Below are 8,098 nucleotides of genomic sequence, written 5' to 3'. Positions count from 1 at the left end.
ACTGCAGGGCTTCTTTTGTAGCAGGAACTCCTTTGCATATTAGGCCACACACCCCTGATGTAGCCAATCCTTCCTGAGCTTACAGTAGGTCCTGTACTAAGAGCCCTGTAAGCTCTTGGAGGATTGGCTACATCAGGGGTGTGTGACCTAATATGCAAAGGAATTCCTGCTACAAAAAAAGCCCTGCATTACTGTAAGGTTATATTATTATTATTTTTTTTTAAATTGTATGCTGCCTTTCCACCCAGCTTAGGGTCCCCGAGGTAGTGAATGCATTGGGGAGGGATGGTGGCTCAGTGGTAGAGCATCTGCTTCATAAGCAGAAGGTCCCAGGTTCAATCCCCGGCATCTCCAACTAAAATGGGTCCAGGCAAGTAGGTGTGAAAAACCTCAGCTTGAGACCCTGGAGAGCCGCTGCGAGTCTGAGTAGACAATACTGACGTTGATGGACTGAGGGTCTGATTCAGTATAAGGCAGCTTCATATGTTCAGTGATCAAAGCAATATTTGAAACTCAGCTAAAACATACAAATCTTTAAACCAATTAAATAAATCCTATAAGCACTGAAACACAAATGTGGAGGGGGGCCGACAAGAGTTCTGAGGGAACTGCAATCAGAAGAGTCTTCACCTGCGTGGAGAGGGAGTTCCAAAGTTTCAGTGCCACAACCAGGAAGTCCGTTTCTCAGATTGCCGCCTGTCCAGCCTCAGATAATAGGGGCACCCAAAACAGGTCTTTTGAAGATGATTTAGGATTGCCAATCCCCAGCTGGGGGACAGGGGATCCCCTGGTTTGGAAGCCCTCCCCCCACTTCAAGGTTATCAAAAGGGGGGGGGGATGTCTGCTGGGCACTCCATTATACCCTATGGAGATTGGTTCCCATAGGGTATAATGGAGATTGGTTCCCATAGGGTATAATGGAGACTCAATCAATCAATGGGTATCTGGGGCTCTGGGCGGGCTGTGTCTTGAGGTAGAGGCATCTATTTTTCAGCATTGCATCTGGTGCCCCTCCTCAAAACACTTCCCAAGTTTCAAAAAGATTGGACCAGAGGGTCCAATTCTGTGGGTGCCAAAAGATGGTGCCCCATCCTCCATTGTTTCCATTTGAGGGGGAGCATTTAAAAGGCATGCAACCCCTTTAAACGTGATGGCCAGAACTCCCTTTGGAGTTCAGACTTGCTTGTCACAACTTTGGTTCTGGCTTCACCTCCAAATTCCCCAGATATTTCTTGATTCTGACCTGGTCTAAAATGACTGGTGCAGTCAGGTAGATTCATATGAGAGTAGGGATTCCTTAAAGTATATAAAATATCTTGAGCCAGTGTGATGTAGTGGTTAAAGTGCTGGTCTAGGATCTGGGAAACCCAGGTTCGAATCTCCACTCTGCAATGGAAGCGTACTGAGGGACCTTGAGCCAGTTTGGTGTAGCGGTTAAGAGCTGCAGACTCTAATCTAGAGAACCAGGTTTGATTCCCCACTCCTCTTCCATGTGTAGCTAGGCGGGTGAGCTTGGGTCAGTCACAGCTCTCTTAGAGCTGTTATCTCAAGAGCAGTTCCCTCAAAGCTCTCTCAGCCCCACCTACCTCACAGGGTGCCTGTTGTAGGGAGGGGAAAGGAAAGGAGATTGTAAGGCACTCTGAGCGAAGGGCAGGGCATATATCCAATCTCGTCTTCTTCTTCAGCCTAACCTACCCCACTGGCAGGGCTTTGTTTGTAGCAGGAACTCCTTTCCATTTTAGGCCACACACCCTTGCTGTAGCCAATCCTCCGAGAGCTTTCAGGGCTCTTAGTACAAGGCCTATTGTAAGCTCCTGGAGGATTGGCTACATCAGGGGCCGTGGCCTAATACGCAAAAGAGTTCCTGCTACAAAATAGCCCTGTTCACAGGGTTGTTGTGAAGATAAAATGGAGAACAACGTACACCAATTTTGGATCCCCGTTGGTAAAACAGAGAAGAGGAGAGCGATGTAAGCTGCTTTGGGTCTCCGCTGAGAAGAAAGGTGGGATACAAATAAAGTGAATTTACTGACGCAGGAAGGTTGAAAAAGACGTGGTAAAAAGATGAGCACAATGAAAGCGGTCAGAAACTAAGGAATTGCGGGATCCATTCACACGGAGAAGACCTGTAATCAAAAGAGAGGTTTTGGGGCTCAGAGATGCAGAGATGAGAAATTCAAGACATCTCTATCCCTAGGCTGATGGTGCAGTTTAGAAGGGAGGGTGAAAGATGACTCAGAAGCAATTAAGAGAGTTTAACTTCTGAAGGCCTTCAAAAGTATCTGGCTAAGGAAATGCAGAGCCCGTAGTGAGCCTTTCAGTCTTATGGTAATTGAAATACCATCAAGTCGACTTCATCCACCAAAAATATGGAAACCAAATGTCAATTTCATTACCCGGCCCTATTTGCATCTCCGTGGTCCAACAGTCACCTTTAAAGTTACTGACACATTTCTTATACAACGCTGAACTTTTGCATGTACATTGGATTAGTGTCTCAGCACCAGGGCTCTTTTTCTAGTAGGAGCTCCTCTTGTATATTAGGCAGGCCTCGGATTCAGCAGAAGCTCACAGGAGCACAGCTCCTGAACCTTTCTGAGGGTTTCCCCTCCTCCTCCCCACCTACCTACCTTGTCTATTGAATTGTAGACTCAATTCTGTAGGCGCAGCTGCATAACAACCCCTGGATGAGCTCCACCACCTATTTTTCTACAAAATGACCCCTGATGTTAGGCCACGCCCCCCTGATGTAGCCAATCCTCCAAGAGCTTAAAGGGCTCTTAGTACAGGGCCATTTGTAAGCTCCGGGAAGATTGCCTACATCAGGAGGGCGTGGCCTAATATGCAGAGGAGCTCCTGCTAGAACAAGAGCCCTGCTCGGCGGATGGTAGTTTGGAAAAGATCGGCTGCACTCAGAGGGTTTCAAACTCTTTCCAGTTTCGTTTCGTTTGTTTAAAGAAAGAATACTTGTTACGGTAACAAGCTAAATACGTTATGCTTCGTATATTCATCTGTCAACAGAGCTATCCATAATGTTGCCAAGCTGGGTTTTTAATGGGTCAGTCCCACTCATCAGAGGCAGAAGGACTGAATGGATGGCGACATTACCTGCCGTCTCATTTATTAAGAAATGAAAGACGATGGACATTACATGCTTTTAAATAGTGAAAACAAAATTGCATATTTGCAGCCCCACCAAAAAAAAAATGTGAAAAGCGTTATCGATTGTGGCGTTTCTAGTGGCTTGGGTTTTAAAAGGCATTCAAAGCAATGCACATGGCTGAGGATCAATAATAGATTTTATGCTTCCATCCTTGAGAGAGAGAGAGAGAGAGAGAGAGAGAGAGAGAGAGAGAGAAACTCACCATATATTTTAAAACCAAACAGGTCCTCGTAAGTCTAATCTCTCTGAGGTTTTCTTTCAGTATTCTTAAAACCTTACTGACCGACTTCCTGTCTGCCAGAAGAGGACAGTAGCTGAAATTGGAAACATTCGTTCCAGGGTAAAGTTGACATCGACACCATTTTGTTTCTGCGTATTAAAGTGCAGTCTTAACCCAGCCTAACTGGTTCTGCCCATCCATAATCAGCTACAACTCAGAGATGAGGAAATCCTGGCTGCTTGTCTGCTGATGTTTCTGCAGACTCGGTTGTGTCGCATACTGGAAGATCTTGATATGCAATTTATAGGGTCTGTCATTGATTTGCACAAGGCAGGGATATTCACCTCTGGTTTATTGACGCACAAGCAGTATTGAAAAGCGGGTACAATCTGGCGCGTAGAAACAGCAAAGAATGCAAACAAAAGAATCACTTGTCTGCGGTGCACCTGAGACTGGATTTTTTTAAAAAAATGGTTATGAGATGGAGGGTCCAAAGCAGAAGATGCGACCGATTCTAAATCCTCCCTAGCGCCCCCCGTATGTATCCATATTGAGTTCTAAAATCAATGAGAACAGGAGAGATGCATTTTCCTGTTCCTGAAACTGGATCATGTGAAAACTATTTTTTTTCCCCTCCCTCAACAAATCAAGAGACAGGGAGAGAGAAAAGGAGGGAGATAGGGAGCGACGCAGAGACGGAGACATATGCTGACAAAGTTGCAGCTCAGTCTAACTGGTTGACTCTTGCATATTAACGCCAGTTGGGCCAAAGTGATGGGATTTCCCCCTCCCCCTTCCCTCTCTCTTTTTCTCCTTACTGTGAAAAAGAGACCGCATTGGCTGGATGTCGGACACAACTGCAGAGAACCCCTACACTTTTATGACCGCTTTGTTTACAAGTATATCCCTCACAAAGCCACAGCTTTTAATTTTATGGCCGGGCAAAACAGCTAATCTGTTTTGACATGCTATCTACAAAGGCACTCCAATGAGTATACGGACTAACTCATCCATAAGTCATTTCTTTTATATCAATGTACTGGTGTGTCCAAGAAAAAGGGGAGTGTGAGGGAGAATTATATCGTCTGTGGGAGTCTGAATAATAATAGTCATTAATATGGCGAATTGAGGGTCAAGATATTCATCCCACATATCAAATCCCCCCTTCAATGGGAACGGTCCCATCAGCTGTCAGATTCCATTAAATATATCCCCCAGACCTACTGACCAGCTGACAGTAGAGAAGCTCAAAACCATACACCCACTATTTGCATTATAAAATGTGAAATCAGCTGGAAGCAATGATAGCAGAACTGAAAACAGAGGGGAGAAGGGGAAAAAATCTGCCATGCCCCTTGTGTCTTTTGAAACAGAAACCCAAAGAGTTAAAATACACCCCCATAAAATCCCAGAAAAGAAAGAAAAAAAAAACCACCTCAAAACAAAGGTTACCACAGTTTTCTTCATAACCTCTCCTGATTCTCTCTTTCTTTTTTCTCTCTTTTAAAACCTTCTGTTAATGTGAAATCTGCATAAATGTTTCATGACAGTTAATGCAATGCATAAACCAAACAGTTTATTAAGGAACATCTGTGCTGTTTGGTATCCGATAATGCAGCGTTCTTTTTTTGAGTTGTTGAAATATAACCCTATCATAAGGTTTGGGGTTGTTAAAATACTTGTTTTGTGAAGACTTGTGATCACATCTGACATTTTTAGCAGATGCCACTGCAAGAGGGAAGAATTCCTTAATACCGCTTGTCCACGTGAGCACCGAGAGGAAGGAACGGAGAGAAGGCAATGGTAGGACTTTAACGTGATTCTCGCTCCCCTCCGATCAGTACTTCACCTATCAAGAAGTGTATGTGATTGTTTAGCATCTGGGAATATCGAGGTGATACCATCCCATTTTGTTTATCCAGTCCCCGTCATAAAGAGCTTTCCGGCTCGGGTTCCCCCCCACCTTCTTTTCTTGGCTTTTGATTTTAAGAGGAGGCCAAAAAATTCCCAGACTACTTCTCAATTTATAGAGTAGAAATTTGGTGTGGGGTGGGGGGAGGAATCCCCCAGACTGGTACAATTTCATCATCGTGATATTGCCTCCATATGGGACTATTTTAAGACACACAAAAAAAAAGCCCCCCAAAAGTTATGAGACCAATAATTTTTAATGAAACTTGGCTTAGCTTTTTAAGCAGGTCAAGCAGATAAAAAGTGGGCCCGTGGTTTCAGCAACCATAGTCTCCCTTTCATTTAGTGTGCTTTTTCTTCCCTGGCAGGGATTAAAGAAAATGTAGTTCCAATTAAACTGGGGCTTAATGGAGATATGTTTTATATTATTGATTTTGCAAAGCAGGGATGGGAAGTGTTCCCCTTTTCCACATGTGTGTGTCAGGCTGAAATCTTAAAAGACGCTGACTCGCAAGCAAGTTCTGATCAGATCAGGGAAACGTCTTTCTAAGCAAACAGGCAACAAAGCAATCTGCCTTTCGTTCTTCTCACAGAGACACAGAGAGTTCTCCCAACACTCTGAGAGTGTTCTCACTCCTGAACCTAATATGTTCAAAGCAGTTAAGAAACTGAGGTGGACTAGCGTTGCCAGGCAGTTTTACCACAGAGTTTCTGGCAAATCCTAGAACTACCTATACCATTTCCTGTTTTTTACATAAGTGGTTTGACAGCATTGCAGAAGGGTTGTAGGTGGGGAAATGGGAAAGACACAATGCCGGCTGCAGCATCAGGTCACTTCTGTAAAAATTGAGAAATGACAGAAACTCTATGGAATTGCCAGAAACTCTATGGTACAACCATAAATTTTTCAGCAGTTCCTAGAGCTACCCAATGACACTTCCTTTTTAAAAATAAAACAGAAATGATGCAACACCACAGCCTATGTTACAGGTTTTTTGTTTTTTTTAAAAAACTGTCTCTCAGTGCCACTTTCTAAATTAAACCAGGGACCTATCTCTGGATAAGTGTGGAGTTTCAGTCACACATTCAGCTGTCCATGTGTTGAATGTCACATGAGAATAACTCAGTAAAAAAGCATCAAGCATACAGTGTCCACCAATGGTATGTGTGTTCACTGTAGCTTGTCTCTCTCAGCTTTGGCCTGCCACCTGTAGTTTAAGAGTAATAATACTGGCCTCCCTAACATTTTTCAAGGATGACTGAGAAAATATGTGTGAAGTGCTTCAAACACTCCACAGTGCTTAGAATGATAGACTAGGGTCTGGGGGACCCAGGTTGGAATCTCCATTCTATCACGGAAGCTTGCAGGGTGACCTTAGGCCAGTCATAACCAGGCTAATCTACTTCACAGAGTCGTTATGATCAGGGCTTTTTTTTGTAGCAGGAATTCCTTTGCATATTAGGCCACACACCCCTGATGTGGCCAATCCTCCTGGAGCTTTCAATAGGCCCTGTACTAAGAGCCCTGTAAGCTCTTGGAGGATTGGCTACACCAGGGGTGTGTGGCCTAATGTGCAAAGAAGTTCCTGCTACAAAAAAGGATAAGATGGAGGAGGAAAATGCAAGCTGCTTTGAGTTCCCATTTGAGGAAAGGTGGGGTGTAAATGAAATAAAGAAATGGTTTGTTGAACTACAGCAATCACTTAACAAGGATGTGAGCAAGAAATAGCATAGGTACAAGATCCAGAAAAAGTGGATCCAGTCATAAGAGAATTACTACACAGCGCTGGCGCTAGAGTGCTGGCACAAGGCCAGCGCCCCTTCCCTCCCCTTTCTGGCGCACTCCTCCTTCCCCCCACCCTCGCCCCAATGAGGGTGAGCTCGGCCAGCAGCAGCACAGTTCGCACAGTGTCCCCTCACCGCCAACTGCCATAGCTCCACCTCCCAGCATGGGAGGCAGAGCTACGGCAGTCAGCAGCAGAGTGCGCTGTGCAAACTGCACCGCCACCATCAAGCTCATAAATTTCTCTCACCAGGGGGGAGGGGGGGAGGGAGGGCTGAAACCAGCACCCTCCCCCACCGGGCTGCGCTCCAGACAGCCACCTAAGGCTACCTAATGGATGTTCTGGCCACATTACTACAGGAAAGAGAGTTGCTTGTTAGATTCAAAAGTCCCCTTCTGAGAAATACCATTCCCTTTCCTCACACCAGATTAAATGTCCTTTCTGTGTCAACTGCATATGAATGGCGTTTATGATTAAAAAAATGGTGTGCATGTGTGTGGGAATACTACAAAATGATGCATGATATATGTGGCACTTTTTTGGCCACTGTGTGATAGTGTGTTGAACCGGATGGGCCATTGGCCGGATCCAACATGGCTTCTCTTTTGTTCTTATGTTTGTGTGTTTAAGAGGAACGAAAGAATCACCAACATGAAAATGAAGAGGGGAAAAAAGACAACCGATAGCCCTGACAACATACAAAAATGGCCTCCATTGACTCAACCCTAAATTACTATTTTCATTGTACAGTCATTTTGAACATCGTCATTTTGAATTGTAGACACCTAACCTCATTATTATTCTTTTAGGGGTTTTTTAATCTCTCATCCAATATCAGAAGGCTAAGAGAAGAACCCACTCCAAGGCACACTGGAGGGCTCCATACCCCATATTTACCTCATAGTCTCCTGTCCAATCATGAATCGCTAAAGACAGAGCATGCTCCAAGGCACACGTGAGGTTTCCAACCCTGTATTTACCACATGATGCTAATACAGGGACAGGGGAAAACATTTTGGA

The 8,098-nt window shown here is 44.6% G+C and overlaps 1 non-coding gene across 1 annotated transcript; it reads left to right on the top strand.

Annotated features, from left to right (window-relative positions):
- The first annotated feature begins 279 nt into the window (after window positions 1-279).
- TRNAM-CAU (transfer RNA methionine (anticodon CAU)) lies at window positions 280-354 on the top strand. Its single transcript has one exon. It is a non-coding gene; the product is annotated as a tRNA-Met (tRNA).
- The last annotated feature ends 7,744 nt before the right edge of the window (window positions 355-8,098 follow it).

Source organism: Heteronotia binoei, chromosome 14 (genome assembly GCF_032191835.1).
Source record: "Heteronotia binoei isolate CCM8104 ecotype False Entrance Well chromosome 14, APGP_CSIRO_Hbin_v1, whole genome shotgun sequence".
Classification (NCBI taxonomy): Eukaryota; Metazoa; Chordata; class Lepidosauria; order Squamata; family Gekkonidae; genus Heteronotia; species Heteronotia binoei.
This window is presented reverse-complemented; position numbering and strand designations above follow the sequence as displayed.